Here is a 14022-nt window from a genome sequence, read left to right as displayed (position 1 = left end):
GTTTCCATAAATAACGTTCAGGGACATTTTGATAGTAAATTAGAACATCCCAATTAATTTGATCTTTAAGGTGGGTTAGAATTACATCAGATAGGTTTTGGTGTTTAACCAAAAGACGAAAATCAAACTTATTGAAAAATTCAATAATATTACAAGAATTTAAAGTTTGGAATTTTACCACTTCATTGAAGTTAATTTTGTTAATAAATGTTTTCATAAACTTTTTAGAAAAACACTCATTTTTGTAAAGTTTTTTCCAATCATGTTGAGACATTTCTAATAGTCTCTGTTTTACAATATTGAATTTTTGTTGTATTAAGATTTGGAATTTTCTATCAGACATTTCCCTTTCTAAGGTGTTATACAAATCATATATATCTTTTGGACCATTTAAACGACTAACAAAATCAACTACACTCTCTACTGTTATTAAATTATTCATAATTTTCCAAATAATCAATCTTCTACCAATCTGTGGAGTAAATTCCACACCTAAATTTTTGGCGTAATTTTTTAAATTGTTCAAAGTAAGCCTTTCCATATTTACAATTAAATAAACAAAAGATTGAATGAAATCAATATCTTACACTTGTCTGATTTTACTAGGTACACTGTTATAATTTTTAAAACTTCTCCCAACTGATTTTTACAACTTATTTGGACTGGTAATGTCTGATCTCACTAGGTACACTGCTACACTTTCTAAAATTTCCTCCAACTGACCAGAGTCAGGTTGTTTGTTTAGACTGATAAGTTAATAAAAAAGTTTCTTAATTATATTTCTCCGTGGTTTTGAATTTAAAAAGTTTTAGAGAAATTTACAAACCCTCCCCCTCAGGCACTATTACCTCTCAAACCCAATATCAGAATTGAAAATTATAATTCATTTGCATACATAGATATCATAAATATTAATTTTTATGATTATTTTCATAATTAAATATAATATCAAATAACAGATAAATATTAAAATATAAAGAAATGGTATTTGGTATTTTATTTATATTTCACTAGATGTTTGAAATGTTCTAAGAGTTTTATTTTTTTCAATTGTCTTACTCATTTCAACTTTTTCATTTACCTTTTTATCTTTAAGTGGTATAGTAAAATCTCTTTTGGAACCGTACATCTTTATCTCCAAGCATTAGTTTTATATTTTAATCCTATTCATTTCAACTTTTTCATTTGCCTTTTTATCTTTAAGTGGTATAGTAAAATCTCTTTTGAAACCGTACATCTTTGTCTCTAAACATTAGTTTTATATTTTAATAACTGTTCCTTTAGATGTACCTTTGGAAATTGGGATTTAATGTTTATGTAAATATGAAAAACTTATAAACATTTGAGATTTTTTATAATGTCCCTCTGAATAAAATCCAGTTGTGGATACTCTAAAAATACAAGGATATTTGTTATATTATCCATATAGAAATTCTCCTTTTAAATGTTAGAACTCTTCAAAGATTATTTTCTGATAAAGAGTTGATAACTAAATCTGTAATATACTAAAGAATCTTGGAGACAAGTGTGAGCTTGGATGAAGTGTTATATCCTAGTGTTTATACCTAGATCCACCTAACTCCTACTTAATCTATAAGTATAAAAGAGGATGTTTGTATGTATATATATATATATTTGGCAGTGATAAACTCAGACACCGCTGAATCGATTGCCACAAAACTTGGTACATACGTGTAGAATTTCATGGAATAGGTTTATACACCATCAATTTCGTGATCCGTCCAATCAGCTCTGCCCCAGTGGCTCTGGAGTTTCCCATGTTAACCTTATGAGAAATGGAATTAATGAATCTTAACAGTGGTTTCAATTAAACAAGTTGGTTCTGTTTTATGATGTTCAATAGCATTAAAATTACAATGATTACCAACAGGGTGTAGCACTATTATTTCTTTTATATTTATGACAACAGCTAATTTGCAACCAAAAGGTGAGTGAGCATAGCGAACGAACTTCAACCTGGAGGCAAGTTAGCGTAGGTAACAAGCTAACCTGAAGGCAAGTGAGCGCAGCAAATGAGCTCCAATTTAAAGGTGAGTGAGCATAGCGAACGAGCTCCAACCTGAAGGTGAGTGAGCATAGCGAACAAACTTCAACCAGGACGTGATTGAGCTGAATAGAAAGACCAAAAATATTGTCTACCCACTAGCATTAATATAAGAGCAATAATAAAGAATTGGTTATCCTTTGTACTATATGTGTTTCATTAGTTGTCGTACGTATTTTAATTTAGTTATTAGCACTTCATATACAATAAGACAATTAAACGTAACGGTACTTAAATTATAAATAGTCAAAGGCAAGACATTGTCTGCCGGGTTCAGCTAGTAATATATAAAACATTTAAACAAATCAAACAAAATTTACTGAGTAATTAATAAGGTAAATAATTAACAAATTTCAATATTGATTCAAACAATAAAGGAATTTTATTCCATAGTTGTATTACAAAAAATTTTTATAAAATAATGAGATGAGATTTTATTTCATTTTCATTTTTATAATTCCAATTAATTAATACCTATCCTCAAAAAGATACACACAACATCTCCCATTGAATAGATCCCATTTTATGAGTGACTACAAATCTTGGATTACTTCAGTATTGGGATTACAATAACCCTGATTAAAACATGAACCCAAAATTACAATCTAAAAGAGAAAAGAAAATTGTCATTGATATTTTAAAAATTTTTCTTGTAAAGTCAAAGTTTTCTAAATTTAATCCAAAATATGTGTTACAAATTGAAAAATGTATTTTATTTTTCATAAATAGTTTTCTACCACAAGAAATAGAATTAGTTTAGGGAAAAGTTAAAAAAAAAGAAAATATATTAAGAAAAAGTCAGTAGAACAGTAGAGAATCATAATTTATATATATCACAGAAAATAAATTCTTCATTATAGAAATATGATGCTCCTGCTATACAAACCTGATACGTTTTTACATAGTATGTTTGTAGCTTAAAAAGTAGTAATTCTAATTTATCTATGAATATTATAAAATAATTTGGATATGGAATTCTTTATATTGAAATAATAATAGCATTAAAAATTCTTATTTCAAGTTATAAGCTGTTAAGATTCAATAATTCCATTTCTCATAAGGTTAACATGGGAAACTCCAGAGCCACTGGGGCGGAGCCCGAAAGGATTTTTGAAATAAGAATATGCCTATATGTTAATCGGGAATGTGAGCTATCATCATGCCAAATTTCAACCCAATCCGACCAGTATTTTTCAAGTTTTAGCCACTGGGGCGGAGCCTGAAAGGATTTTTGAAATAAGAATATACCTATATGTTAATCGGGAATATGAGCTATCATCATGCCGAATTTCAGTCCAATCCGACCAGTAGTTTTCGCGTTTACTTTTTCCATACACACAGACACCACCTCTTTTTTATAATAGTATAGATAGTAATAAATAAAATTGATTCAGCAATTCATTGGACTAAAAATCACCAAGTGAAACTAAATCACAAAATGTTATTCAGTTTTTTATAAGATAAAAATAAGTTGTGTTTTGGAACAGTGAATTATTATAACTAAAATTGATTTGGTGATTTATTTAACTAAAAATCACAGATTGTTCATTGTCTATTATTTGACAATATTCTGTCTGTGGTTCCGTTCATTTAGTTCCGAAAAAATCCAACAGACTGCGTTGGCATGTCTTCTTGAGAGAAGGCAGAGGGTGACGTTAGACTTATGGTTTTGCGGTATTTACTCAGGAGAGGGATAGAAGAGGCTACGATGACAGCTGAGGGCTTCTTATTAGCTGAGGGAACGCCATTACCGTAACAAAACGTTTTATAGCCATCGGCCTCGGTGGTTTAATGGTTAGCGTGCCGGGCTATTTTTGCGATTAGTAAACCTTTATTACCAAAGTGCTCTCTACTACAGCGCTGTTCACGGAGGAATTCTGAACTAAATGCCTCATTTGTACCTCCCCTAAGTCAGACCCTGGTTTTGCGCTGTTATAACGCACGTCAGCTGTTCTAGATGGCATCACATTACATAAATCCAGTTTCTTTATGTTGGCTAACCTGATTATATCCAAACTCCAAACTTATTTTGGTTTGGTCGTCGTGTCATCAAAAGGGCTTAACTGAAAATTATGGACAAAAATCCCATGGTTACTTGTAAGTAAGTATACAAACTACAGTAGACTAGATTAGAGTGGTTATACAATAAGTTACCTTCACTATTTCCTTGGCCTATGTAATGGTTAGACCTATATTAATATCAAGAATTTATAGTCGATCAATACTATCAAGCACACTCCCAGTAATTTTGTAAACCTATAGGTAGGCTTAGGCCTATTTCTTGCTTACAGTTGTTTCAATGTTCTTAGATTTTAGTTGTAGGCTCAAACTAGGGGTTATTTTGGAACACAGTTTCTTAACTGTATGCTAATATCTTCGATTCGATTAGTAAGTTAAACCTTCATGCGATTTTTTTCACCATCAGCAAGTTTGGTTGGTTAGGTTAGGTTATGATGGTTTAATTTTATAATAGATATATTTTAAAGTAGCCTATCGACTATTAATTAATATTTTCAATTCGATAGTTTCAATCGATATTAGCATAGCCCAGTTAAGAAACTGTACCCGTTATTTTTTATGAGAATGCGTTTGTTAAACTACGCCTAGGCCTAATTGTTCCCTCACATGATCTGGTCAATACTGGTTTAATTTGACTAGGTTCTTGAAGAAATCTCAAGAAATTGCTCGCATTACTAAGTTATGGGCCTACCCTTTCAAACAATAATTTAGCCCTCCGAATGTTAAGCATCGCTTAATTGACACACAACACGGCCACCGTGGTTTAATACTTTTGTGACCTTAGTTTAAATGTGCACAAATTATACTTAAGTTAATAGCCCGTGACTTCAGAAGTTGGCAAACAAAGCACACAAATTCACATTCATATCTCAAGACAAATTAAAATCCTTTTCCACCAACATTTGTTCTTATCACATTAACTCTGTGGGCTATAAATTTAAGTAACTAAGAAGCATATTTGCCACATTCAAGAAATTTATCTGAGAGAAATCGTTATCAAAATATAAGTTAGGTTAAATTTCTCTTTTAGTTTCAGACAAAGATCTTGCTCTACCTTCTTCTAGAGTTACAAGATGGAATAAACTCAAATAAACTTACTGTACCTCTATTTGGGCAGTAGCCTAAATAAGTTAACCTCAATGACGAAGACAAGACAACAAGTATTCAAGTAAGTTAGGCCTTAGTAATTAGGCCTTAGGCCTTAGTAGTCCAGGCCTAGGTACCTAACTTACCTATGTTGTTCCTAAGAAAAATCTTGAAAACAATTTAGACCTAGGCCTAGTTATAATACAACTTTAAATTTTAACTCGTTGAAATTTAGTTTAAATTAATTGTGCTTAATGCCAGATTTTGCTCAAGTTTAAATTTAGTTTAAATTAATTGTGCTCAATGCCAGATTTTGCTTAATTGTGTGTTATTATTGTGGCCTACATCCTTTTTAAAGTGAAATTTGTCCCTTTATCTCTTGTAGAAAGTTTTTTGTTACTGGTATTTGTAAGTAGGCCTAGGTGTATGTCACTCAGACTAAATCTTTTAGGCTATATTTTCCCTAGCTACTTTTTTAGACTAGGCTTGGACATAATTAGATAGTTTTAGTGCTTATATACATCCCCTGAAATTTTCATTTGGTTTAGTTGGTAAATTTCTGAGTTAAAGAGTAATTTTAGGGTAGTGCATTTCTGAAAACCAAGTAACTATTAAGTTTAAGGTAAATAACCCTAATACCGGCAGTGCCCCAAATACCGGTAGCGCAGTAGTGACTTCTATGTCATTTAAGTTAACAATACTCTATGAACTAGTTATCTTATTTGTTATTGGCTGTTAGATCAACTATTACCAACTTAAGGTCTATACACAGGGTGCCGGTATTAGGCTGGTGGATGCCGGAATCAGGGTTGTGCCATGCCGGAATTGGGCAAAGGAGGTAAAATAAGGTACCTAAAGTATATCTCTTATATACAATTTATTTTAAGAAATATTTTGATAAAAAGTGTTTTTTTATCCTAGAAATGTGTAGGTCTGTATAAAATCAGTCTAAACTTGAATATCTCAAATCGTGGATAAATGATAAATGATTTATTCAGCCATTCAGTATTTACAAATATACAATAGGCATTGTCAAAAAACAGCCAAAATAAACAATACAGAAAGCTGCAATTATAAGTACTTAAAGAGTTGGAACATATATATATATCAACTGTTTTGAGTATTTCTTTAGATGTTTTAATTAAATTTATACTTTACAAGTTGTCTGGGCCAAATCAAATGACTTTAATTAGCCTAACTAAAGAGGTTTCAACTTTTCAACTAAATTAAGAGTTGAATAAAACGGTAAAAAACTAATCAAACAAACACTTAATAGCCATACCCATAGTCCTTATGGGCTATAGTATAGATTTATTTTATGTCATAGATGATTTTTGCAGAGCTATGATGTAGTTCTTGGCCAGTGTTAGGGTTTCTATCTTTGAAAGGTGCTGTTCCTTCTTCACATGAGGAATTACCTCTCGTAATGACTGAAAATAAACAAAACTATAATTAACAATAATTATATCCGTTGTCTAAAAATACATACTAAGAAGAAATATCTTTCACTTTCCCTGATCCTGAAAGGTGATATTTCAATGTGAAATAAATAGAATATTAACCAAACTATGTTTTCCGATAGGCTAATTAATTGTAAAATAGGGGTATAGTTTTTAACTGGGCTAGGCCTATGCTAATATCGATTGAAACTATTGATTTAATTAGTCACCATGCAATTTTTCTTTTGTGTGATTTTTTCACCATCAGCAAGTTTGGTTGGTTAGGTTAGGTTGTGATAGTTAAATTTTATAGTAGATATATTTAAAAATATCGATTGTTAATCAATATTTTCAATTCAATAGTTTCAATTAGTATTAGCATAGCCTAGCCCAGATAAGAAACTGTACCCTAAAATAGTTCTGTTTTGTTTAAAATATGTAAGATAGGCGTCTAGTCTTGGACCTAAGGCCTTGGGCCCTTTTCATGTTAAAGTTTGCAAGGTGAGACACCTCCCCCCACATAGTAAATATTGTATATCATTTATGCCATATGTTTTGGGGTTTATATAGGGCTGGTATTCTGGTCTACTGCTGACTGCCCAAGAGACTGGTGGAGTGTGCTTGGACATGGAGAGCAGCCTATTCTAGACACAGCTAGACTTAGGCCTACCTTGGTCTAAGCAGACTTGTGAACCCCCCCCTGAGTCTGAGGGACTTCATGATCAGATAACAACTATCTTTTTATCAACTATTAGTTTTCTTTTTTGTCATAAGAAAAACTTGCCTCTTCAAGGATGAAGAGGTCACATTAGTTAGCAATAGATGTGGTAACAACAGATGCCAAAGAATGTAGGTGTAATTTTACCACAATTAAAGCTTAAAATAACAATTCAAAGATTACTATTCCATTGCTTATTGATTATTTATTTACTAAATAGTCTAATATTTTTAGTATTATTATATTTTTGGATTGGTTGACAGCCAAGACTAGTTTGATCCATTTTGCAATTATTGCATAGATAAACTCTGTTAATACTTTAATTATAAAAAGAATATTATAAGTTACCTGGAAGGCGTCCTTCAAGTTTTGCCTTCTCACTTTTTCTCGTTTGTTTCTAATGTATTTCTCCCTTGTGTTCAGTTTTCTTTTCTGGCCAACACCTGTTGTCATTAATTCTTTCAAACCTGCCTCGTCAAATATCTGTAAAATAATGAATTTCCTCAACCTTCAATGGTATTTAGAAAAATATTATAGACTAGTTAGGCTGTGTTAAGTTTGTTAAAACAAACTTTTGTTTAAATACTTAAAATACAATTATATACAATGTAGTTTGGGTTTTTTCTTTGAGATATAGAATTTGTGATTCTGTTATAAAAACGTTTGTCACAGTTAAAAGGCTGCCCCAATTATTCATCATGGAACTGATCACTCCATGTTAATATATATACTGTTTGACGCATCACAGTGGACCGAATATAGTATCCAGCGGAGTTTAATTGTGTTGGACACCCTAAAACTATAATCAACGCTAGTATGGTGAGCGAGCTTTTGAACAAGTCAGGATAACCAATCAGAGTAGTGGTTAGGTTAGGTTGTCCAAAAAGAAGAAATTATATATTTAGTAGTTTTTAGAAATTTTTGTCATTCTTGGCCTAGGCCTACCTTGTACTTGTTCATCATGCTTTTGTTCATATGTAGTTCAGTGTTTTAAATATTTCTTGTTTAGCTTAGAAAATGTAATCAACCTACGCTCTCTAAATTAAATATAAAAAATGTATTTTGTAAATTATTTAGGCTACTTTGTAAATGTCAGAAACCAAATTGTTGCTCAGTTGTTCTAAGATAGGCCTAACTTGAGGCAAGAACAGTTTAAGACCTAGTTTCACTTACTGTTAATGACCTTTTATCATAACAACTACAAAATGGATTAAAATTTCAGTTAATCAAGGCCTAGCCTTTATGGAACACATGTCTTAACTAGAACAGAAATTATTCATGAGGAATTACAGGGTGTATGTTCTGGCCTGCAAGAGTTCCAACCTACGTCTTATGAGAGATCCTACCTATGGCTTGTGAGAGATCCAACCTACTGCTGGAGAGATGTTACCAGAATTGGCCCACTTACAACCTTGGCCCATCTGACATTGTACCTGGCTGTGGACCTGGACCACGTCCACCCCTACCACCTGTCACCGCAGCGGACCTCCACTGTCTGATAAGTCCTAGGCTAGCCTTTATCATAACTTCCATCTGACTACAGTTCAACTATCCCTACTAAATCAACAAAGAACATTGCATGTAGCATTTTGATTGATTATTATTTCGTACCGGATATTTGAGTCAGGCTTGTCTGTTCAAAATATTAACTTGTAATAAACCTTCACTTATTTTATCATATCTTGTGTCATTTTTTGAAAACCAGTGCATTTGTCATAGTGTATTATAGTGGGTGTAGGTGGGTCAACCCCTGAAGTATCTAGTTTTATTCACAATTTTCTCTAAATTTAAACCCATCCCAACACTAAGTCAACATAGATTTTAGGGACCTGTCGAACCTCATGGTATATAGGAACATAGGTTAAGACACTCAATACTACAGAGATCTGCAAAATCTGTTACCATCCTGGAGCTGGAATGTTCCCAGTTTATCAACCAGTATCATACCCCAAAACTGGGTGGCACCCTGCAGCATCACTGAAGTACTTGGTTATTACCCTGGTTCATAGGTTACCTATACTATACACAGTTCTGCCCATGACCCGTCACTGACTGAGACCTAGCCGTGGGGTGTGTCATTTCTCTTGAACTTAGTGCAAGAGGGTTGGTTGATATATTTACAAATATATCAGGGGTTTGGATCACTTCCCCTTATAGATATTTGTTATCTCTAAAGTTTGAAGTATAGATTCAAATAAAGATACTCACTGAAGAGGTGTCTGATGTATCACTATCATTATCAGATTCAGACGTGTTAGTTGCCATTAGTTCTTTAAACCATGCCTCGTCAAATATCTGTAAAATAATGAATTTCCTCAACCTTCAATGGTATTTAGAAAAATATTATAGACTAGTTAGGCTGTGTTAAGTTTGTTAAAACAAACTTTTGTTTAAATACTTAAAATACAATTAGCCTACATACAATGTAGTTTGGGTTTTTTCTTTGAGATTTAGAATTTGTGATTCTGTTATAAAAACTATACACAACATCTTGAACTTTGTACAAGAGGGTTGGTTTATATATTTACAAATATATCAGGGGTTTGGATCACTTCCCCTTATAGATATTTGTTATCTCTAAAGTTTGAAGTATAGATTCAGTTTAGGTTTTTTCTTTGAGATTTAGAATTTGTGATTCTGTTATAAAAACTATACACAACATCTTAAACTTTGTACAAGAGGGTTGGTTTATATATTTACAAATATATCAGGGGTTTGGATCACTTCCCCTTATAGATATTTGTTATCTCTAAAGTTTGAAGTATAGATTCAAATAAAGATACTCACTGAAGAGGTGTCTGATGTATCACTATCACTACCAGATCCAGACGTTGTCAATCGTTCTTTAACACCTGTCCCGTCAAATTTCTGTAAAATAATGAATTTCCTCAACCTTCAATGGTATTTAGAAAAATATTATAGACTAGTTAGGCTGTATTAAATTTATTAAAACAAACTTTTGTTTAAATACTTAAAATACAATTAGCCTACATGCAATGTAGTTTGGGGTTTTTCTTTGAGATTTAGAATTTATGATTCTGTTATAAAAACTATACACAACATCTTGAACTTTGTACAAGAGGGTTAGTTTATATATTTACAAATATATCAGGGGTTTAGATCACTTCCCCTTATAGATATTTGTTATCTCTAAAGTTTGAAGTATAGATTCAAATAAAGATACTCACTGAAGAATATTGAATATTGAGTGAATATTATAATCTATTTTGTTTTCAAGCTATTCAAAGATTTTTTAATTATTTGTAGGCTTGAATAACCACCTTTAAAGTTATTTTATAGTAAATTACAGTGTCAAACCTCAATTTTTACAATAGGCCTGCTTCTTGCAATTTGGGCATGGGCCAATTCAGCCATTTGTTGGCTAAAACCCAAAATTTCCATCTGCTCGACAATTCTGTTGAAAAAAACAGGTCTCTTATCTTCTGGTGTCCTGTCAAGCCATTCAAAATAGGCATAATTTAATATAACCATTTCTAACACACCTAGAACAAAAATATAACTTATTAGTGTAGATAGTCATTTAAAATCAAAATTTCTCTATTATACCTAAAAATCTCTTATAAATGTAAAACTTGGTTTATATATTGAATTTTACTTCCGGAATAATATACTAAAACTCCTTGAAAGATAGTACTATGGCCACTATCTTGAAAAATGGTATTTGAAAACCAGTTTTTCCCCAGTAACTCAAAAACTATTCATACTATAAAAGAATATTAAATGTAAAGAGTGTTCACCAAAGAAAGAGTTACAATTTTTGTATTAAGAATGTTTCAATATAATTATTCATTTAATCATAAAAATGTAATATTTATAAAATAAATTTGAAAGCTTAAAAAAAAAATATAAATTGTTATTAAAAGAGGTTTTAAATAATCAATCTATTTAAAAAATTATTTTATTTATTTTAATTAAAAATTGAATTTCTTGAACAGTTTCATAGCCTACCATTAATATAACTTTTCTATTCCATTTATATTTGTTGTGACTTTTAAATGGTACACTGTTATAGACTACCATAATAATCCTATTGGACTTTAAGGTTAAAGGTATAGGTATTTGTGTTAGCATATGATGTAAAAAAATTGTCATTAGTAGAACTTAACTTAAATGCTTACTAGCTTTCTTATCTCCTCAAGGTGTGTAACTGTAAGACTGTTGTATTATCTCTGCTTTGGAGTTAGCAGAGATATATTGATATTCTAACTTTGCTTTGTGGCAATAGGCCTAATCATTTTAAGAAAGATTGATCTATTGCCTGCTCATAGAAGTTAGGCCTAGGTAGTGCAGTGAATTGGGTTAACCACCTTTTGAATTTTGGAACTCTTGTTGTAACATTTAGACAGACAGATAGAATATTTTAAAGGCTGTGAGTGTTGTACGGCTGGCCACCGGACAACTATATCTCTCTCTGTTGTTGGATGCGCGCTCCAACCTATTGTTATCAGCTGAGCCTTGCATTCCGTCTGACTATCCTGTCAAAGTTTGTCGAACGTTATGCCAGTATTTTTTCATGATAACTCTGCCTCAGAACAGCCAGAACTACTTGAGGAGCGACATCGCTGACTCGACTACAAGACCCATTCTTTCTACGTATGTCAACAGATTATATGGAAGCATGGTAAGCAGTATGATAGACCTTTAATTTTTGTTAAAGGAAACTTTTAACTTGAAAACCTAGTCAAAACTCAGAAAAACAATATTTTCTCTCTCAAGTTTTATAAATGAAATCTTAGTTCATGAAAGTAAAACCTGTTGTGTCTATTCAGGAATGATTTAATGGTTTTCATCTTTAAAAACAGTTATTTCGATTTTTTAATGTATTGTACCATAGTAGAATGTTTGTAAAAATTTATTGTTTCAACCTTGAAAAGCTTTGGTAAAATATCTACGAAGTCTTAACCATTATTCCAACTTGTGAAACTACTATAACTAGGGAACAACTTTGTCAAAAACTATAACTAGGGAACAACTTTGTCAAAACCTGTCAATACAAACATGTGCTAAATAGATTTAATTTCCTTGCTGAAACATTTTATGAGGTTAGAAAATGCTTTAACAACTAATGTAGGCTAGGCTAGTTTCAAATCATAATTATTTCAATGTCAAGCGTAAATTCTTAGTTTATTTATTTGTGTTCAATTTTCAAATGTGATGTAATCTTGTAAAGTTTCATGTAGGCCTAGCCCATTCATGTTCAATTTGTGGAAATTGTAAGTATGTGATTTTATGTCAAAAGGGTCTAAAAGTCATTTATGTTTGCCAAAGAGAGAAATAAAATTTAGGTTAGATTTTTGCATTGGTAAAAACAGTAATCACTTAAAGTCAAAATGTATTTTGCCAGTACTGAAAATAATTTTATTATGTAAGAATTTAGGCTGAGACAATTTTTCAAGTTTTATAGAAATAGATTTGATACATCGGAACTACTCCAGAATCTTTTATACTTAATATTTCACAGACTAATTGTAAAACAATTTTTAGTTACCACTCTCATTCAAAGTTCAATGTATAATTTTATTCTGAACTCTTTTGCTGTCTAGTAATGTATTAAAAATATCATGTGATTTAATTGTCGTTTGTGGTAAACAATCAAATAGTTAAAAATATGTTCTGAATGTTAGAGATTTTATAATTTAAAAGATTTGGTTTGGAGATACTGATACTGACTGAGGAATATTTGTGTAATATTGTGATTTTTAAAAGTTGTGTTTGTTTATCAATATTTTGGAACAAGTATTATTACACTTTTGAATATGTAGGGTTTCTGGTTTGGAGGATGCTAGTCTGGGCCCAGAGCCTCACTCTGCTGATGACTGTACCGATCATGACCCTGCTGAAGAGGTTTACCTACTCGACTTAACCTACCCTAACCGGGAAGCAGATTTGTTCGACGAGGGACCTCCACATCCGTATAACTGACAGATGAGTGTAGCTTTAAGAATCTTAGAAGTTGGTTGGACTTTTTAAAAGAACTTTCACTATTCATTACTGCAAGACCTGGATCAAAGCTACTCTAGCCTATTGGGATACTGTTAAAATCACAATTTGAGGATAGCGTTAACTTAAAAATAGTAAATCATAACCTGATGATCATTTGTCTGTGTGTATATAGTATCTGATAACTTGTACTAGGTATATTTATGTAAAGTAATTTTTCAATTTTGAAAAGATATAAGGGCCATACATAAACAAAAATAAATAAATACAAAAATAAAATAAATAAAAAAATACAAGAAAATATTGAAAGTGTTTTATACAAAAACAAATTTTATTCAGATCATTTTACAGTTTAGTATATTGACCATACTACCTACTTGAGTGTAGGCTCTGTTTTTTTGGATAATTAATTGAGTATAGGTATATAAGGTTGATTTCCTGTGGGAATATTTTTGAAGTGAAATCGCTGAACTAGCCTACCAGGTATATATATATATTGTGTATAAGTATAAGGTTGATTATCTGTTAGAATATTTTGAAGCGTTAATGCTGAACTAGATTGTGTGTAAGAATTTTTCGAAGCGAAATCGCTGAACTAGCCTACCTTGATATTTATATATATATTATTTGTGTTTTCAGCTGAACTATTATTAGATTAGGTCATGGTTTCTTATTTGTGCTTGTACTCCTTCAGAATATGTGAAATGTCATTGATGTAGGTATTGAAATTTGAC

The 14022-nt window shown here is 31.4% G+C and overlaps 1 long non-coding RNA gene across 1 annotated transcript; it reads left to right on the top strand.

Annotated features, from left to right (window-relative positions):
- The first annotated feature begins 4042 nt into the window (after positions 1–4042).
- On the top strand, positions 4043–9007 carry LOC128986924 (uncharacterized). The gene is made up of 3 exons (XR_008490173.1): positions 4043–4166; positions 5115–5252; positions 7180–9007. It is a non-coding gene; the product is annotated as an uncharacterized LOC128986924 (long non-coding RNA).
- The last annotated feature ends 5015 nt before the right edge of the window (positions 9008–14022 follow it).

This window comes from Macrosteles quadrilineatus, unplaced genomic scaffold (genome assembly GCF_028750875.1).
Source record: "Macrosteles quadrilineatus isolate MER2022 unplaced genomic scaffold, UCM_ALF_1.0 Scaffold_2__2_contigs__length_208266976, whole genome shotgun sequence".
Lineage (NCBI taxonomy): Eukaryota > Metazoa > Arthropoda > Insecta > Hemiptera > Cicadellidae > Macrosteles > Macrosteles quadrilineatus.
This window is presented reverse-complemented; position numbering and strand designations above follow the sequence as displayed.